The sequence below is a fragment of the Canis lupus genome, chromosome 23 (genome assembly GCF_048164855.1).
Source record: "Canis lupus baileyi chromosome 23, mCanLup2.hap1, whole genome shotgun sequence".
NCBI lineage: Eukaryota > Metazoa > Chordata > Mammalia > Carnivora > Canidae > Canis > Canis lupus.
In genome coordinates this window covers 17,511,913-17,533,839 of record NC_132860.1, presented here as the reverse complement: position 1 = coordinate 17,533,839, position 21,927 = coordinate 17,511,913, and the positions used below count along the sequence as shown (strand labels likewise).

At 38.7% G+C, this 21,927-nt stretch overlaps 1 protein-coding gene and 2 pseudogenes across 3 annotated transcripts in view; 2 read left to right on the top strand and 1 right to left on the bottom strand.

The window, feature by feature from the left end:
• Positions 1 to 21,927, bottom strand: part of SBF2 (SET binding factor 2) — a 453,884-nt gene that overhangs the window by 274,125 nt on the left and 157,832 nt on the right. The gene's annotated exons all lie outside the window — the stretch shown is intronic.
• Positions 403 to 1,753, top strand: LOC140614805 (enkurin domain-containing protein 1 pseudogene; annotated as a pseudogene).
• Positions 9,963 to 12,116, top strand: LOC140614806 (26S proteasome non-ATPase regulatory subunit 9 pseudogene; annotated as a pseudogene).

The following is a 21,927-nucleotide window of genomic DNA, read 5'->3' as shown; positions in this document are numbered from 1 at the left end:
TCCCCATAGGGAGTCTGCTTTTCCCTCGGCCTATGTTTCTGCCTCTCTCTGTGTGTCTCTCATGAATAAATAAATCATTTTTTTTTAAAGGAAGTATGCTTGAAGTAAAAGTGAATTCTCTTAACATGATAAAAGTATCTACACAAAACCTATATTATACTTTATGCTGAAAAATTGAATGCTTTACTGCTAAGATCAAGAACAAGACAGAGGGACGAAAACTATTGTTACCTGGCAACAGCAAGCCCGTGGGGTTGCAGCAGCCGGCGGCAAAACGCCCCCCGCGTGTGGCGGCGAAGGGGTCGTGACCCGGGCAGGGAAGTAGGCTGGCAGCGGGCGGCGAGCGCTGGCGGGCAGCGGGAACGGAGGGCACCGTCGGGGTCAGGATCCCGACCCCGCACCAGGGAGGAGGCGCGGGGCTGAGGACGCGGACAGGGCCCGGAACCGCGGCGCCCAGCAGGCCTCGGCGCACCGTTGCAGGGCAGCGAAGGCGGTATGTGCGACGGCCCGCCCCGCATCTCGGGGCCCATCCCTCCAGACCCTACGCTCTGCCCTGACTACTACCGGCGGCCGGCCTCGGCCCTAGGTCGCCTTGAGGGAAACGCGCTGAAGCTGCACCTGCTGACATCGGACCTTGACTTGGACGCCACCCCTCCGCGCGGCCCGCGCATGAATCCCGGAGCCAGAGAGATTCTGGAGCGTGGCCGGAGTGGCGTCGGGGGCATGCTGCTGCAGCTCAGGGGCATCTCCCTAGGCCCAGGAGCCTCTCCCAAGAGGAAGGACCCTAAAGACCATGAGAAGGAGAACCTGAAGCGGATCAGGGAGATCCAGAGGCGTTTCCCGGAGCAGGAGCACAGCCGGGAGCAGGGCCAGCCCAGGCCCCTGAAGGCTCTATGGCGCTCGCCCAAATATGATAAAGTGGAGTCCCGGGTCAAGGCCCAGCTGCAGGAGCCCAGACCTGCATCTGGAACAGAGCCTGCCCACTTCCTGCGGGCACACTCCCGCTGCGGCCCTGGGCTCCCACCCCCTCGTGTCCCCAGTCCTCAACTAACCCCAGCAGGCCCCAGTGCTAAGGGGCCAAGCCTGGGTGTGGACTTCATTAGCCACAATGCCCGCGCTGCCAAGAGGGCCCCCCGGGGGCATTCCCGCTCACTGCAGGTCCTGGCACAAGTGCTAGAGCAGCAACGGCAAGCCCAAGAGCACTACAACGCCACGCAGAAGGGCCATGTGCCCCATTACTTGTTGGAACGCAGAGATCTGTGGCGACGGGAGGCTGAGGCCCGCCAGCATAGTCAGCCGGACCCTGCCATGCCCCCTGGCCACACTCGCATGCCGGAGAACCAGCGGCTAGAGACACTGAGCAATCTGCTCCAGAGCCAGAGCCAGTTGCTACGTGAGCTAGTGCTGCTGCCTGCTGGGGCCGAGGGCTGAAGGCCCAGGGCCATAGTGCTGAGCTGGACCGGAAGCTGGCACAGGTAGAGAAAGCCATCAAGATCTTTTCTCGCCCCAAGGTTTTCGTGAAGATGGACGCCTGAGCCCTTTTATGGGGATAGTTATGGGGGGTCCTCACCAGGGATCGCGGCACGGTTGCAAAGGGCAGGATCAGGCCCCATTGTAGAATGGAGTCTGAAGACAGGAGCTGTGGGGTGGGCAGTATCCCCGGAGCACTCTTCCCAACCACTGGTTGTAGAAGGGTCAGCCCAGCCTCTTAACCCCTTTGTCAAAATTAAACCTTTTGTACACAGTGGAAAAAAAAAAAAAAAAAAGAACAAGACAGGTCTACTATCACCACTTCTATTCTACTGTACTACAGCTTCTAGCCTGAGCAATCAGGTAGAGGGAGGGAGGAAGGAATGGTAAATGTATCAACTGTAAGGGATAAAACTAACCCTATCACCTAATATGACTGTCAATGTAAAAAAATCTAATGGAAACTAAAAAAAAAGTGTTTAGAACTAATATGTGAGCTTACTAAGGTTGTAGAATATGTGATCAACATACAAAAATCAACTGTATTTTGGGGCACCTGCATGGTTCAGTTGGTTAAACATTGCCTTTGGCTCAGGTCATGATCCCAGAGTCCTTGGGTCAAGCCCTGCATTGGGCAATCTGCTCAGCGAGGAATCTACTTCTTCTCCCTCTGTCTGCTGCTTCCCCTGCTTATGTGTGTGTTCTCTCTCTCTCTCTCTCATAAATAAATAAAATCTCTTTAAAAATCAACTGCATTTCTACATAGTAGTAGTGAACAATCAGAAATAAAATAACATTTACAATAGCATCAAGAATAATAAGGATAATTGTCAAACAATATGAAAGACATATACTTAACTACAAAATATTGCTGAAAAAAATAAAGAAGACCTAAATTAATAGAAAGGTACACATTATGTCAGTTCTCCAAATTAACTTTCTGTGAATAAATATATAGATTCATTGCAATTCCAACCCAAATGCCAGAGTTTTAGTTTTGCTTTGTTTTTGGTAGAAATTGTAGATCTGAATTTAAAATTTCAATTAGAATCTCTATTCTGTTCCGTTGATCTATATGTCTGATTTTGTGCCAATACCACACTGTCTTGATGACTACAGCTTTGTAATATAGCTTGACACCCAGAATTGTGATGCTACCAGCTCTGGTTTTCTTTTTCATATTCCTCTAGCTATTCAGGGTCTTTCCTGATTCCATGCAAATTTTATGATTATCTGTTCCAGCTCTGTGAAAAATGTTGATGGTATTTTGATAAGGATTGCACTGAATGTACAGACTGCTCTAGGTAGCAGAAACATTTTAACAGTATTTGTTCTTCCAATCCATGAGCATGGAACATTTTTCCATTTCTTTTTGTCTTCCTCAATTTCTTTCATCAGTGTTCTACAATTTTCTTTCTTTTTTTGAAAAAAGATTTTATTTATTTATTCATGAGAGATACAGAGAGGCAGAGACCATGACAGAGGGAGAAGCAGGCTCCTTGCAGGGAGCCCAATGCAGGACTCGATCCAGGCCCCTCGATCACAAACTCAAAACCCAAGGACAAATAATCCAATCAAGAAATGGGCAGAAGACATGAACAGACATTTCTCCAAAGAAAACATACAAATGGCACAGACACATGAAAAAATACTCAATATCATTCAGCATCAGCAAAATACACAATGAGATACACACTAATCAGAATGGCTAAAATGAACAAGTCAGGAAATGAAAGATGTTGGCAAGGATGCAGAGAAAGGGAGCCTTCTTACACTCTTGATGGGAATGTAAGCTAGGGCAGACACTCTGGAAAACAATATGGAGGTTCTTCAAAAAGTTGAAAATAGAGCTGACCCAGGAATTGCACTACTAAGTATTTACCCCAAAGATACAAATGTAGTTATCTTAAGGGGCACTTGTACCCCAAGGTTAATAGTAGCAGCAATGTCTACAATAGCCAAACTATGGAAAGGGCCCAGATGTCCATCAACAGAGGAATAAACAAAGAAGATGTGATACACACACACACATACACATACATACACACACACATAGACACAGAGACATGCACACACTCAAGAATATTACTCAGCCATCAAAAAAAGAAGTCTTGCTGGGCAGTCCCGGTGGCTCAGCGGTTTAGCACTGCCTACAGCCCGGGGCGTGATCCTGGAGACCTGGGATCCAGTCCCATGTCAGGCTCCCTGCATGGAGCCTGCTTCTCCCTCTCACTGTGTCTCTGCCTCTCTCTCTCTCTCCTCTCTGTGTATTCTCATGAATAAATAAATAAAATCGAAGAAGAAGAAGAAGAAGAAGAAGAAGAAGAAGAAGAAGAAGTCGTCTTGCTATTTTCAACAACATGGGTGGAGAGGGTATTATGCTAAATGAAATAAGTCAATCAGAGAAAGATAATTACCATATGATCTCACTCATATGTAGAATTTAAGAAACAAAACAGAATCATGGGGGAAGGGAGGGAAAAATAAAACAAGATGAAATCAGAAAGGAGACAAACCATAAGAGACTCTTAATATTAAGCAACAAATTGAGGGTTGATAGAGGGGAGTGGGGGGAGGATGGATTACTGGGTGATGGAGGTTAAGGAGGGCACATGATGTAATGAGCACTGGGTATTATGTAAGACTGATGAATCACTGAACTCTACCTTTGAAACTAATAATATACTGTATGTTAATTAACTGAATTTAAGTTAATTAATTAATTAAGACACCTAAAAAACAATTTCCAATGGAAATGTAAAGGACCTAGAATAGCCAAAACAACTTTGGAAAAGACAGAATTAGATAACTAATGCTACCTGATGTCAAGAACTGTGATAAAGCCAAAAAAAGGGCGGCCCGAGTGGCTCAGTGGTTTAGTGCCACCTTCAGCCCAGGGCCTGATCCTGGAGACCTGGGATTGAGTCCCATGTCAGGTTCCCTGCATGGAGCCTGTGTCTCCCTCTGCCTGTGTCTCTGCCTCTCTCTCTCTCTCTCTCTCTCTCTCTCATGAATAAATAATCTTTTTTTTAATAATGTGGATCTAGAGATTGAATAAAATATACATAAATAAATAAATAAATAATTGCAAAACGTAATAAAATGAAGCAAAATCTTAATGGAGAAGGTCCCTAAGCATAAGTTCTCCCTGCATATTGGGTTTCCTGATCTACTACTGCTTGCAAGTCATCTCCAATTGCCACCTCAGCACAACACCCACAGAGGTAAGTTTTACTTTGCATAAATTCATATAGGATTAAATGCTTCCTTAAGTGATTTAAAGGCTAAATCATAGTCAATTGAGTTATCTGCTTACAATTCACCTTCTCTAATCCTGAGATACCTATCTTAGGGAATGAACACTATGGTCATATAACTTCTAGATAGCTCATCTTATTTGACCCTTCCATTCAATGGAGAAAAGAGTCCTTTCTCATTTGAATCCAAGGTCCAGCCATCTGACCAGTGGTCCTACATACTACTGATCTGACCATTGCAACCAATTCCAGAGCTATGTCTTTAGAAATACTATTTTCTTACTTCCTCTCCATTTTTTATTATTATGGCTCAAGAGTCTAGAATAAAACAGACCTGTATTCAAATCTCAGCACAGCCATTTATTTAGCTGTGTAGGTTCCCAAAAACCATTTTCAAATCTGTAAAATGGAAATATATTCATTTACTTATGTGGCTTTTGTAAAAACTATTTTATGCACCTAAAATGTTTAAAACTGTACCCAGCAAAGAGTAAACATTCAATAAATAATTGTTACTACTATTATTACCTACCTACCTACCACCAGGTTCTCCCTTCAAAATATTTTCTACTTGATTCTTATCTACCTCTAGGTTCTAAGGAATTCACAGCATTGTTCCTTTGAGATGCCAGTGGACAAAAATTCTTATTTTAAAATTTTTAAAATAAATACTTAATGAATTTGTTTTTGTCGTTAAAAATCCAAACAATACAGGGACTCCTGGGTGGCTCATTTGGTTAAGCGTCTGATTATGGTTCAGATGTCATCCCAGGGTCCTGGGATAGAGTCTTCTGTCAGGCTTCCTGATCTGTGCTTAGCAGGCAATCTACTTGTCCCTCTGCCTTTCCCCTCCCCTCTATGCTTGCTGGTCTTGCTCTTTCTCTCTCTCTGCTAAATAAATAAAATACTTTTTTTAAAAATCCAAGCAATACAAATGTTTGTAGAGAAGAAGTTCAAATTCTTGCTGACCAGTGATATGGACAGTCTACCCTTCACCTCCAGCCATACTATTCATTGTTAATACAGAAGTCTCCCCTTATCCTCAGGGAACATGTTGCAAGACTCTTAGTTGATGACTGAAACCACAGATAGTACCAAACCCTAGATACACTAGTTTTTTGCTACAGTACATGCCTATGATAAAGTGTAATTTATAAATTAGACACAGTAAGAGATTAACAACTAATAATAAAATTAAACAATTATAACAGTATACTGTAATAAAAGTTGTGTGGATGTGGTTTCTCTCAAAACATCTTATTATACAGTAGTCACTCTTCTTGCAATGATGTGAAATGATAAAATGCCTATGTGATAAAGTGAAGTGAGATGAAAGACAAAAAAACTGTGACATAGCCCTAAGCTACTACTGACCTAATGATCTGTCAGAAGGTAGATTACCTGCTTCCAGGCACAATGGACCACAGGTAACTGATATTGTGAACACAATCCCACAGAAAGGGGGAGGGGAGCAGACCACTATTATAGTTCTAAATGCTTCCTTCCTAATATTGTTGCACCACTTATATACACAGGTATGTGTATATACAAATATTCAGGTTTAATTCAAATAGTGCAATCAAACCCACCCATCCCTATCTAGATTCACTGTTAACATTTCACCACATACCAAAAAAAAAAACAAAAAAAAAAACAAAACAAAAAAAAAACTTTTCACCACATACAAATATTTACTTTTGCTTTTTAACATAGGTATTTATCTTAAACTCTAAGGTAGAACTTATTGAGACTATAGTTGTTAAAGGTGAAATTTCATCAACAGCTTCTAAGAAAAGATGAATCATATCATCAAAACTTTGTATTTAAAGGAAATAAGATTCTAGTCAGTATTGAAAGTTGATATTTCAAACTCTTCAGGCCAAACAAATCTGCTTACTTATAGAAACTCATTGCCCTTTAAGAGTCAGAAATACTCAGGTATAAAGGCCCAGGGAAACAATAATAGATATACTTTTCATTGAAAAAGAAAAATAATGGGGTGCCTGGGTGGTTCAGTCATTTAAGTGTCTGCCTTTGGCTCTGGCCCTATCTCCAGGTCCTGGGATCAAGCCCAATTTGGAATCCATGCTCAGTGAGAAGTCTGCTTCTCCCTTTCCCTCCACCCCTCCCTTCTGTTCATGCTTTCTCTCAAATAAATAAATAAAATATTTTTAAAAAGAAAGAAAAAGAAAACCTACAAATAAGAATTCCTTGGGTTTTTTTTAGAATAAATTCAAAACTACAGTGCAGGAAATAAGGTGAGTTATGTATCAATTCTTCTTCCTTTCTGGTTTATAAACATTGTTTATAAACATTGGAATTTTACTAATTTCCTGGATAACAAATGGAAGGAATGCTCTCATTTGGGGCTTTTCCACTTATAATTCCATTATCATGATCTCAAAAAACAAATACCCAGTGGAATCTTGATTTCAACTGACTCCTTCAAAAGATTTATACATAATGTGGCTGATATTACATGAAATTTAAACCTAGAGAAATTACACCATGTGTGAAACATTCATTTGCATTCTGGTCTTTTCAAGTGCTTCGTAACAGCCCAAGGAAGATAAACTTGAGAATTACTAATTTTCTTCTTAAAGAAAACATTTCAAGGGCCTACTATCCCCTAACACAGCCTCCTTTAAACAACAAAAAGAAATGCAAGGTGCCAGGCACATTATTTAAGGGAGAAGTTTAACAAAACAAAAGGAAAAGGCAGACACTACCCATCCAAGGAAAAAGGATTTACTTATCAGCAGGTCTGAACAGGGAAAGATTGTCCAAGGTGAAGTCTTTTATAAAATAAAATTACATACTATATATTAAGCTCAGTATACTAAAAACTGGCTTTAAAATAAAGTACATGCGGGATGCCTGGATGGCTCAACGGTTGAGCCTCTGCTTTCCACTCAGGGCTCAGGGAGCGATCTCAGGATCCTGGGATTGGTCCCCGCATTGGGCTCCCTGCAGGGAGCCTTCTTCTCCCCCTGCCTATGTCTTTGTCTCTCTCTCTGGGTCTCTCATGAATAAATTAACAAAAATTAAAAAAAAAAAAAAGTACATACAAAAAACTCTTAACAAAAAATTAACAAATGGAATCATCCAGTATATTAGAATAATAAACCCAAATAGGTGGAGTTTATCTGGGCAACTTAAGGCTGGTTCAATATAAAAAAATAAATCAATATTATCTATCATATAAGAAAACTCACAATATACCATCAATAGAACAGAAAAAGCATTTACCAAAATTTCAACACCCAACAGGATAAAAATTTTCAGCAACCTAATAATAGGAGGGTACTTCTTCAACCTGATGGATATGTGTAATAAACCTATAGCTATCATAATAATGGTGAAAAATGAGATACTTTCCACTTATGAACAGGAACAACACAAGGATATCTATATTTACCATTCTGGCAAGAAAAGATATATAGAGAGAAGGAATAAAATTGTCTCGATTTGCAAATGACAAGAATGTCTATATAAAAAAAAATCCTAGGGAGGGGAGCCTGGGTGGTTCAGATGGTTGAGTGTTGCCTTTGGCTCAGATCATGCTCTCCAGGTCCTGGGATTGAGCCCTACATAGGGCTCCCAACTCAGTGGGGAGGGAGTCTGCTTCTCCCTCCCCCTCTGCCTCTCACCCTGCTTGTGCACTCTCTCTCTTTCAAATGAATAAATTAAAAAATCCTTTTTAAAACAATCTCAGGGAATCTACAAAAAGTACTTTTAGAACTAATATGAATAAAATTACAGGTTACAAGGTGAACACACAAAAATCACTTACATTTCAAATATACTAGCAAAAAACAATATGAAACAAAAAGAAATTTAAGTACCATTTATGGTAGCTCCAATAAAATGGAAATACTTAGGTTTAAATCTAACAAATTATGGCACAGATGAAAGAAATCAAAGAACATCTAAATATATGGAGAGACACACAGTGTCTTTAGACTCAACATATTAGAGGTGTTAGTTTTCACCAAAATAATCTTTAGATCTAATGCAATATCAATCAAAATCCAAGCAAAGCTTTTTAAAATGTTTTTGAGTAAGTTCACTCTTAAACAATATATGGTAGGACAAAAGTACCAGAATAGCTAAAAGAATTTTTGCAAAAGAAAATTAAGTTAGAGGTATCACACTACTAAATTTTATGACTTACTATAAAGCTACAGTAATAAAGACAGTATCATACCAGCTAAGAAATATAAATAAAAATACTAGTGAGAGCAATGGAACAGAATAGACAGTCCAGAAATAGACTCATACAAATATGGCCATCCATATTTGACAAAAGTGCAAAAACAATTCAAATAAGTAGCTTTTTCAACAAGTGATGTTGGAACAAGAAGTCATCTATGTGCATGGAAAAAGAAAAACTAACCTCAAACTAAACCTCTTATCTCTACAAAGATTAACTCCAAATGGATCATAGATCTAAATATAAAACAAAACCATAAACCTTTTAGAAGAAAACTAAGAGAAAATCCTTATGACCTAAGATTAGGTGAAAAGTTCTTAACACCAAAAGATCCATTTAAAAAAAAAAAAAAAAAAAAAACAATAAATCAAACTACACCAAACTTTAAAGCTTTGTGTGTCTAAGAAGAATACTGTTAAGAAAACAGAAAGTCAAGTTTCAAGAATATATAAAGTCCTCTGAAAACTCAACAGTAAAAAACAACTCCATTTGAAAATGGGCAAAGATTTTAGTAGATACTTCTCCAAAGAAGAATGGCCAGAACACATGAGAAGATGCTCAACATCATTAGTCATTAGGAAAATGCAAATAAAATAGAGGAGATAGCACTTCACACACATAAGGATGGGTATAATCAAAAAGACTGATAAAAGTTTTGACACAGATGTGGAGAAATTGGAACCCTCATACACTTGCTAGTGGGAATGTAAAATCATTTGGCCTCTTTTGAAAAACAGTTTGGCAGTTCAGTACCAGGCTAAACATAAAGCTACCACATAATCCAGTTGTTCCAATACTAGGTATATACTCAAAAGAAATGGAAACTTATGTCCACACAAAAACTTGTACATGAATGTTCACAGCACATTATTCATAACAGCTCCAAAATGGAAACAACTCAAATCCCCTTCAGTAAGTGAATGGATAAAAAAAAAAAAAAAAAACTGTAGTATATCCATATAATGGAATACTAAGTAAAAAAAAGGAACAAACTGGTCCAGCATCCCGCGCTGAGGTCCAGGATGTCGGAAGGGGAAGCCAGGCAGAGCAAAGGCTCCCCGCAGGCAGGCGCGGTGACTGTCAGTGACATCCAGGAGCTCATACAGTGCAAGGAGGAGATGGAGGCACAGATCAAAGCCAATTATGACGTACTGGAGAGTCAAAAGGGCATAGGGATGAACGAGCTGCTGGTAGACTGTGAGGGCTACCCCGGTCAGACGTGGACCTGTACCAAGTCCGAACCGCCAGGCACAACATCATCTGCTTGCAGAATGATCACAAGGCAGTCATGAAGCAGGTGGAGGCCCTATACCAGCTGCATGCTCGAGACAAGGAGAAGCTGGCCTGGGACATGGCTGAGGCCCATGAAGAGGCCATGAGCCACAACTTGGGCCAGTGAGGGCCTCAGCCCCCTTCAGGCCTTCGCCAAAGTGAACAGCATCAGTCTTGGCTCCCCTGCCAGTAATGCGGGTCTGCAAGTGGATGATGAGATTGTGGAGTTTGGCTCTGTGAACACCCAAAACTTCCAGTCTCTGCATAACATCAGCACAGTGAGGGGAAACCCCTGAATGTGACAGTGATCCCCAGAGGGGAGAAACATCAGCTTAGACTTGTCCCAACCCGTTGGGCAGGAAAAGGACTGCTGGGTTGCAACATTATTCCTTTGCAAAGATGATTGTTCCCAGGGAACGGTAATAGGAAACCAACTTCCCGTGCCCTGGATGTGGATCTGGTGGGAATTTCTTCCTTCTCTTCTCTCCTGGAAGCTTAAGGATTTGGAGAAGGCTGGAAGCTTGAACTTCTGGGTGATGGAAATGCTGTAGCCTCCCAGTGTAACCTCTTGGGATTAAGGCATTGTTAACTTGATTTGTGCTTGGCATCTTTTGCAAATTAGGCGATGGCGGTAAATGGGAGTTCTCTGGATTGTGGGCAAGTATGCGGGAGTTATTCTGGCAGGTGTTGATAGGACTTTGTTCTTTTAGGATTTTTCCCCCCGAATAAACACAGGTTTCAGTGCTGATAACATGTTATCACCCCAACCGAATTCCCTTTTTTAAAAAATTTTTATTTAAATTAAATTAAATTTAGTTAACTTACGGTGCCAACCGAATTTCTTGTGAACCTCCAAACCAAAGCTCTGACAGAAGTTAGAACATTCTTATAGAGAGTTGGACAGGGACACCTAGCTGGCTCAGTCAGTAGAGCATGTGACTTTTGATTTCGGAGTTGTAGGTTCAAGCCCCACATTGGGTGTAGAGATTACTTAAATAAAATAAAATCTTGAAAAAAAATAAAAAGTTATACAGAACAGGGGCACCTGGCTGGCTCAGTGGATAGAACATGCAACTCTTGATCTTGGGGTTCTGAATTCAAGCTCCATCCAGGGTGTAGAGCTTACTTAAAAAAAAGAAAATTTGGACAGAACAAACCAACAGTGGTCAAGATTTGACTAACACTTCAAGAAAATCACTCTTTAGTGAGTGGGGTTTGCAGTATCTGCATTTGCATTATGGCACTGCTGCTCTGGATACAGAAATTACATCCTCGGCAGCTCTACCTCCCGGGCACATCACTCCCTTGAAGAATAGGGAAAGCCAGGAGGTTCCACAGGTAGTCCCCTGAGGTGTCAGCTTCCTCCTCTGTAACCCACAGGAGGGCAGCAAGCTCCCTTTGTTTCTGGAATAAAAAACATTGCAAATTATCTTCTAATTTGACCTTTTATAGTTGAACCTCCTGGTCATCCCCTCAAATCAACAGTAGTTTGTAAACTGCCATGGTGTGCTTGATTGCTGATGGGAACCAGCAGTGTGTGCATACCTGACTCCTTGAAAATGCTGATTCCTTCTTCCTTCCTTTTATTTTCTCTCTTTCACATGGCCACATGGGTTTCAGTGATTCTTAGTGACCCTGTGTTTTACTTTCTCCCTTCACCTTATCACTATTTTTTCCCACATTTCTTGCACATCACTTTCTGTTTCAGAGGAAGGATGGCCCATTCTGCTGAGGCATGCCAGTGTTCCTTGGGAATGGATTTGGTTAGGTTGAATACAGAAACTAGGTTTCCCTGACAGGAATCAATACTCGGGGTGTGCTTCCAGCCGTGGATTCTCATGCTCAACTGGAAAGCTTTCCTGTTGAGTGTCTTCCCCAAAACTATATCCTAGCGGTGCATCCACATGCATTCCCCTCTTATTAAAAAAAAAAAAAAAAAAAAAAAAGGATGGAAAAAGAAGAGGAGGCAGTGAGACCCAGGCTTAAAGACCAGAATCCTGTGAAAAAGGCCAAACCCACACTCAAACCTAAAAAACCAGGATTCAAGAAATGAGGAGCCAGGAGTGGCCTGGCTGCAGCGACCGAGGGAGAGCTGGCTAGCTGTGACCCCAGGTCTCCCCCACCCAGCCTCTCTCCACCTGAGTCTGAATGGGATGGAGCTGCTGAGGCCAACATGAGAGGCCCTCGCCCCAACTCTCAACTGTTCAGCGGGACCTGGAGTTCCAACCTCAGGGCCATTAATAAAGTTTGCTTTGCCAGGAAAAAAAAAAAAAAAAAAGACATGCCATGCGTACCACTGCTTACTGCTTAAATTGTGTGTGTGTGTGTGTGTGTGTGTGTGTGTGTGTGTGTTCTGATTCCAAGTGTTTTCAAGTCTCTTTTTATAAGCCCCAGATCAGGGATCCCTGGGTGGCACAGCGGTTTGGCGCCTGCCTTTGGCCCAGGGCGCGATCCTGGAGACCCGGGATCGAATCCCATATCGGGATCCCGGTGCATGGAGCCTGCTTCTCCATCTGCCTGTGTCTCTGCCTCTCTCTCTCTCTCTCTCTCTGACTATCATAAATAAATAAATTTAAAATATATATATATATATAAGCCCCAGATCATAATAAACACAGCTTGTATCATCCAAAATAAATAAATAAATAAACAAAAAAGGAACAAACTACTGATAATGTCAACAACTTGGATGAATCTCAAATATGTTATGCTAACTGAAAGAACCCAGGACCTAAAAGTTATATACTGTATGATTCCACTTATAAGGCATTCTTGAAAAGATAAAGCCAAAATAATGGAAAACATAACAGTGGTTGTCAAGGGTTACAAGAGGTAAGAATGTGACAATAAAGGGACAACATGAGGAAGTTTGTTGGAATGATGGAACTGTCCTGTATCCTGATAGTGGTTACTCAGATCTAAACATGTGTTAAAATATGTAGGGCTCTACACTAAACAAATAAAAAGGTGAATTAAAAAAATACAATAATTTAAAAGATAAAAATTTTTCAAAGAATAATAGACAAAATTCTATTTATCCTAGCAGCTTCCTCTGAGAAGTAAAAATAAATAAATAAATAAACTTGACCAAATTGGAGTGTTTAGAGCCAAATAAACAGGATTCTTTCTCAGGGGGGTCTCTGATTACTTAGAAAAAAAAGCGGGTGTTAAGGGTACCACCATTTATATAATGGATTCCCTAAAAGCAGATCCTGAAGTAAGAATTTCAGTGCAAGTAGTTTATTTGGGAGATAATCCAGGAAATTGTGGTAGAGCAATATAGAAGAGAAGGCAGTCATGGTGTACATTAATAAGCAGACTACAGCTGTAGGCAACTGGTGCTCAATCATGCTGTGGAATTCTGAGAGACAGTATAGGACATGCATTGGAGTTATCTCACTCAAAGAGCAAGGGAGCTAGAGGCTTTTCTCTCAATTACTGTTAAGTCATTAGTTGAAGGCTGCTCCTGAGATGGCAGGCTTGAATATTCCAGTACTTCTGGCTCGTCCATGTGCTAAAGAAAACTTTCAAACTAAAAATCATAGGTGCTGGCAATCAGGCATTGAGACAATGTATACAGAAATGCAAGGTGCTTAGGAAAAATGGGCAGGATATTGACAGCATTTGCTCCAGATGGATAAACGTGTGTAGCTGGATATTAATAAAATTATCTCTGAAATAAAACAAGAAACTACCTCTAGAAGGTCAAAATAGAAAAGACATTTCACTTTGTATTCTTTTTTTTTTTTTTTTTTTTTTAAGATTTATTTATTCATGATAGACACAGAGAGAGAGGCAGAGACACAGGAGGAGGGAGAAGCAGGCTCCATGCCGGGAGCCCGACGCGGGACTCAACCCCAGGACTCCAGGATCACGCCCTGGGCCAAAGGCAGGCGCTAAACCGCTGAGCTACCCAGGGATCCCACTTTGTATTCTTTTTTAATTTTTCACCATGAACATAAATATTGCCTGTTCACACACATAAACAAGTGAAGACACATGAAGATTATTGGATATTTGGTGATATTAAGGAATTACTGTTAAATTTCTTAGGTATGATAATGACATTGAGGTTATGTTAATAAAAAAGGGGTCTTCTTTTTTTAGAAATGCATACTGAAATATTTATGAATGAAATGATACTAAGTTGAAAACATGCAATTGTTTTATAGGTCAAAAATGGATGGGTATATACCAATTTTATATGGTCCAATTAATATTTGTGTTTTTTCAAAATACTACATCTGGACAAATATGAGGCTGGTAAGTGGATAGGGCTTACAGGTGAATAAAGAATGACCATTGTTAATGGTTTTCTAGCTGAATGACAAGCATAAAGGAGTTCACTGTTCTCTATTTTGATAAAAAAACTGAGGACAAAAACCCTACCTGATACAACTGCACCTTGCCCAATGCTTATTAGCACTGCATATGACACAGAGTAAATATAAAAAGTGTAGATGTTAAAATGATGTCTAAATTAATACTCTTCTTAGAAAAGGTATATCTATAAGAAACTAAAAACAAAATAAACTTAATGAGATTAACCAAGGACAATAAAACAGAAATAAATTAGAAGGAAAATGTTCTTTAAATTTTATCCAACTTTCACAAGTGACTTATTATGACAGATTCATTATGCAAATTCTACTACCTCTTAAAGTTTGCAACAGTTAGATATTCCTCACATTACAATCCCTTTTATGATTTCATTTAGGCTAATTAAAATCCATTTGCTCTGAATTCCATTACCTATCACTATTTATTAGATATGGATGTAGGAATAAACGAGATAAAGGTTACAGAAAATTTTAAATATATTCATAAGTTCTCTAGTCTTTTTTTATGTCACACATACATGATTATAAACCCATCTGAAAGAGATTTCCTGCTTACATATATGTATACATATATTCTTTAAGTTTTTATTTATTTAGGTAATCTCTACACCCAATGTGGGGCTCCAACTTATGACCCTGAGTTCAAGAGTTTCATGCTCTACCAACTGAGCCAGTCAGGTGCCCCTGTGCATATGCTTTAAGTATAATTTGCTAAATATAACTAATGTGAGTAAGAACAGACTCATTCTACCTTAGATATCTCTGGAAAAGTTTAATGACATAATAAGTTTAAAAGTTACAAAAACATGTATTAATGCTTCTTTAATATTATGAAAAACCTTTTAATAATTATAGCTGTCAAACAATGAAATTATCTCCTAGAGAATAAGAGCCCCTACTAAACATATTAAACCAGAAGCTGGATGATACTTTATCAGATATATCGAAAAACAGATTCATAAAGAAGGCTGAACTTGATAATCTCATTGCCTTTGGCACCAGCTAGAAAGGAAACTGAATCCTGAGTATGGCCTTAATTTAGGGTATGATTTTGGTAAATTACCCTGAGCTTCAGTTTTTCTTAATCATAAAATACCTCACATTTTCCTGATAAGATTAAGTGATATAATGCATTGTGAATTATTTAGCATAGTATCTGCAACACAGCAAATGATTAATAAGCCCTATTATACGGACTGATACTCAGATATATTAGCAATCAGTATTATTTTCACTACTACTACTATTGCTATTATTATAAAAGGGAATGGAGGTGATTGAGGACTAAACCTTTCACCTGAGACCTAAAGGGTAGGATAAAAGAGAGAAGACCAGTGTTGGGGGACAGGATCTAGATCCTATATGTCAGTAATTTCTATAAGCAATAGGAGCAGTGATAGTGACTCTGAGGCTGATGACAATTAATTCAATTAGTCTACTGATCAACTACTTTGTGCCAAGCACTGAAACTATGATAAGAAAAATAAAATCCACGTGGGAGTTCACTTTCCAGTGTTTCTGGTGATTCTGATGATGTGCTATTACTCAAACATAAAGTAATCCAAGAAAACATCTGAACTTAAATATGTATATAGTAGCTATCTCCTTTGTGGACCCAGTCAAGAGGGCTAGAAATAGTTAAATCCCTTAGACTGGTACTATAAAGTACACAAAGGAATGACACTTCAAATTATAGTAGTATCTGATACAAAAGCCACCAAATATTAGGTATATAAGCCTCACAAAACACCTGTAATAAAATCCTTTAGCAGCCAAGGATCAAATAAAGGATGTTTCCAAGTATCAATCCAATCCATGGCTGAGATTTCTATGACAAAAACAAACCAAATTTTACTGTAAATGGTGACTGGAACACTGCACAAAAGCTATCATACTTCAAAACACAGGATACAGTATAACTTGTGATTTGGAAATAAACCAAAACATACATCTAAAGAAACTGATGAAACAGGATTCAAGCAATTCAAAATTTGTTAGTTTTAATTCTCATGAGCTTTATAAAAATATGTTTGGTATGAAATGCTAACACTATTTTTGATAAGACCTGTATAAACAAGATGAGTATTATTTACCAAAACAGAAAAACAATGTTTTAGCCTGATATGGGCAGTTGGCTAGCCTAAATTCTATCATCTATCAGTCACCAATAATATTTACTGCTTGTTTACTTAATGTAGCCTTTCTGAGAAAGGCACTTGCAGAGTATTCACTGGCTGCTAAATATTATTGTTAGGAGCAGCAACCAGAGATGGTTATCTGTTTAAGCTGTTTATCTTTGTCCCTTAAAAAAAATTACAGCAAATAGAACAAAATGTTCTACTGCAAAAGCTCTGTCTAAATGTATCTGGATAATACCAAATAGTGTTTCTTCGGAACTGCAGAGGTAACAATCTCTGAAAAGCAGCCTGGAGGGAAAATCTTTTCAATTACTACATTATCAAAAAAATAAAACATATAAGGAAAAAATTTTTCTCTTGAAAAAGCAACATCTAAATCAGTATTCACAGAAGAAAGAAAGACTACAACACCACAGGAATACGCCTAGTCCCAAACATCACAACCAATAAGAATGAAGATTTAATAGCAAGGGCAGACCTACACAACAATCAAAAAAGGTGAAGAAGAAATGGGTAGGGGGCGCCAGCCTCGGTGGCTCAGTCAGTTAAGTGACTACCTTCAGTTCAGGTCATGATCTCAGGGTCCTGAGATAAGGGGCCCACATTAGGCTCCCTGCTCAGAGAGGAGTCTGCATGCATCTCCCTCTACCTCTGTCCTTTGCCCCACCTCTGCTCATATGCTCCTTTCTCTCCCTCAAATAAAATCTTTAAAAAGAAGAAGCAGAAGGAGAAGGAGAAGAAGGAGGAGGAGGAGGAGGAGGAGAAATGGCTAAATTGTCTGCAATCAGATTAGCTCATCGGGGGACAACTGGGTGGCTCACTGGTTGAGCGTCTGCCTTGGGCTCGGGGTGTGATCCCATGTCTAGGATTGAGTCCCATATCGGGCTCCTTGTGGGGAACCTGTTTCTCCCTCTGCCTATGTCTCTGCCTCTGTGTGTGTCTCTCTCTCATGAATAAATAAATAAAATCTTAAAAAAAAAAAAAGATTAACTCATGGGAAAATATTTGGCATATAAAATAATACACACCATATATTTACATAGCACCTTGGCTTTTTTAAAGCCCTGGGGCTTTAAATCAAAGATCAGCTCCTAAGTGAAGTTTTTGCTCATTCCTAAAGCCTAAATTGGTTCTTTTTTAGGTCTTCTTAATTTGATGCTTAATATCTGTATTTAAGCATTCATTACAGATTACTCTGTATTAACTGATTATAAAACAGGCTGTATAGGGATACCTAGGTGGCTCAGTTAAGGGTCCAACTCTTGATTTCTGCTCACATCATGGTCTCAAGGTCATGAGATCAAGTCCTGAGTTGGCTCCCCATTCAGTGGGGAGTCTACTTGAGATTCTCTCCCTCCTCTCCTTAAAATAAATAAATCTTAAAAAAAAAAAACACACACACACGCTGAATGTCCCACTGTACTATAAATAACCATAGAACTGTTTCATTCAATTTCCTTAGAACCTAGGAATACATCCCTCTCCAAACAGGTGGTAAGTAAAACTTTGTTGAATTGAACTCTATTACCTTCTACAATGTTCACAAATGTCCCATGAGATAGTGAAAGCAGATATTACACATGTTTTATAAAGGACTTAACAAATACAGAAAGATTAAATAATGTCCCCAGATTAATGCAGATAGGCTCTAGGACCTCACACTTCTAGGCTAACAATGTCTCTTTGTACGACAGTGTTCAGAAGACTTGGTAGCAGAAATTCTGGAGAAATAACTCAAAGAATTTAGAATTAAACTAAGTAATCACAAGTGAGCAAGACTCCATAAAGAAGCCACTTATGTATTCTCTATTTCAGAGGACCAATAAAAGAGTAACATTTGATTTATAAGTTTCCTCTGCCTTTTCTTATCCATGGAGAATCAGGAGGAATGAATCCAGGTATACTTATTCTGAAATCTACTAACCTGGAAATGAGACTTCAAATCATAAACATAACATAACATAATGATAAACTTCTGATCACTAACTGCATACCAAAAACATGGCCAGGACATAGAAAATACATGAAAAGATAACACAAATGACATAGTCAGGTTCAAAGACACAATACAAATTTCTGGCAGCCAGTAATAAAACAGAAGTCATTAATAAAAAAGTAAAGTTGGCTAAAAGCAAAGGCCTGTTGATTACAGACATTAAAAAGGAGTAAGAGATTAGTACCATACTGGTCTTTGCCTCCAAAAAAATGAGCTAGTTCAAGAAAAAAAGGCTAGAAAACACACACACACACATCAATCTTTACCTAGAGCTTTTAGAAAAATGCCTGCATAAGGGAGAAGGTGTTGGCATAACCTATTAACCTTTTATCAGAAACTCAAGCAAAGTACCTAATGTTTCTACAATATCTCCAATGTAACTTATGACAGAATCACTGAAATTCTGGAATAAGACTTCATTCTAGATTGGGAAAAAAGAAAGGTTAAGGTGAAAGTTAACTGAATACCTAGAAACAGATAGGTATGCACAGACAGGAAGGACAGAAACACCACCAAAAAAAAAAAAAAAAAAAAAAAACCACACTCAAAATGAGACAGTATACCAATTATTCAGAATCATAGGAAGAAATCTAATGCTAAAAATTACAGCCAGAAAAATCAATAATCAGAATATGAATTTATTCAATATAAAAATAATTTTACGGAAATAAAATTTTAAGACCTTAAAAATAAGTTCAAACAATGTTCACAGAGGCTTATGAGGGCAAAACTTCAAGTGAAAATGAATAAGAAATAATGAAAACAAAGGAAAGGGGGAAATGTAGGTATGAAAAGAACTCTATAAGAAAATTTAAAAATAAAAAATACAGTCTTTGATATAAAAAATTAATAGACGAAATAGACTTTTCTCTAGATAGACTGAAGGTGGAATTCTTGGAATAGAAGATAGTCCTGATGCATTCACCAAGAGCTCAGCATAGACAGGGAAAAAAAAATTTAATTGAAACCACAGCTAAAAGACATATAAGGTAGATTGAAAGGACTGAATATTCATGTAATGAATTTAAGAAAAAGGGACTGAAAAAACTTCTGAAGAAACAGTAACTGCTGATAATTCTTGAGAACAAAAGAAAAACTAATCTTCATAATAATAATGAAACTGGACATTTGGAGTCAGCATCCAGAAAAGACTCCTTGACATTATTTCTTAATCTATGATATTCCCATAGACTTCTTCCGCTCTCAACATCCTACCAATCTATCAAATTACACACTCTTATGGAAACTAAGACTAAGTGGACCAGTCGGCCCAATGATGTCTGGTGGGTTTTCACGGTAGTTCCAGGAACCCAGCTACAAGGGCTAGAATTGTCAGATGGGAGTGGAATATAGAATGTTATCAGGGCTCCAGGGGTTCATTTGACAAGCAGGGGAAATGCAGTCACATAGTGGCTTTACTCTTCTGCTTTTTATCTCCCTCTTCACCCAGCTCAAGTAAACTCAAGTAATAAGCCAAATTCACAATAAGCACTAGTTCAGTACAAGGTCCTGTACTACATACTATGAAGGGTACAAAAGCTGTCTTCCCTTAAACTATTGCCATTTTGATAAGATAAAAATTGAAAAGTAACTGATGGGCCAAGAGGGAATAACAGGGAACTAATCTCCTGTGGAAATGATTTTTTTTAAAAAAACTGGACAAAATATATATGCATAACAGTTTTCAAAACCCTAGACATCAGTTAATAAAGTGCAATGATCTACGAGAGATGAGAGGACTGCTATGATTACCTCAGCTTCCCACATTGAGCTTCCAGATTACAGCACAGAGAGGCACAGAATCCAATAGACTCCCTAAGTTGAGAAGACATGACAGATATCCAGAAAGACCATGAAGCTAAAGCTTGCACAGCAGAGCACCACAGAAGAGAGAAATGCTCAGAGAGAAAACTCCAGAGATTTGCAAAGAATTCTCCTCAAATATCCAAGTGTATGGACCAAAAGGAAAAATAAATAAATAATAAAGATCAGAGAGATTTTTTCAAAAAAAGGAAATAGAAAAACAATAGAGAAAATCAATGAAATCAAAAGCTAGTTCTCTGAAAAGTTCAAAAATATTTATAAAACTTTAGTCAGACTGACTAAAGAATAAGAGGAGACACAAATTATATCAAGAATTTTTTTAAAATGACCACAGATCCAACAAACATTAGTATTATGATTTATGCACATAAATTCAGTAACTCATATGAAATGGGTGAATTCTTAAAAAGATACAAAAGAAACAGATGTACTGAATAGTCCTATGTCTTTGAAATTCTAGTTTAAAACCCTCCAACAGAAAAAATCCTACGCCTTACAGGTTCATGAGCAAATTCAATTAAACATTTCAGTAAGATATAATATTAATTTTCCATAAAAACCTATTGAAAATAGAAAATAAATATTTCCAAATCTTTTTTTTTTTTTTAGATTTTATTTATTTATTCATGAGAGACACAGAGAAAGAGAGAGAGAGAGAGAGAGACAGGCGGAGGGAGAAGCAGGCTCCATGCAGGGAGCCCGATGTTGGATTCGATCCCAGGTCTCCAGGATCACATCCTGGGCTGAAGGTGGCACTAAACTGCTGAGCCACCCGGGCTGCCCCCAAATCTATTTTTTGAGGCAAGCATTACACTGAGACCAAAACCAGAGAACACAGAAACTACAGGCCAATATCCCATGTGCATACAAATAAAAAATCCCCAACAAAATATTAGCAAGTCATAACTCATCATGTGTAAAGAGAATACATCTGACTATGTGAAGTTGACTCCGGGAACTCAAGGCTAATTCAATTATTTGCAAATTGATCAGTATAATGCACCATATCAAGAAACTGAAGAAAATTTCCATATGATCAGTCTAACAGAGAACAAACTCTTAACAAAAATATGACATCCACTTATGATTTAAAACTCTAAGCAACCTAGGAAGAGAAGAAAATTTCCCAACCTGAAAAGGGTTATCAACCTGAAACTCAAAGCTAGTATCACATATAATAGTGCAACAATGCATGTTTTTGCCTGCATATATGTAACAGGTAAGGATAGCTGTCATTGCCAACACTACTTAACACTCTGGTGGGTGTACAATAACCGCAACGAGACAAAAAAAGGAAGAGGCATACAGATTAGAAGAGAAAAAACAAAAGTCTCTTCAATTTTTAAATGACATAACTATCAACATAAAAAATTTGAAAGAATCTACAAAAGCTACTAGAACTAGTAAGTGAGATTAG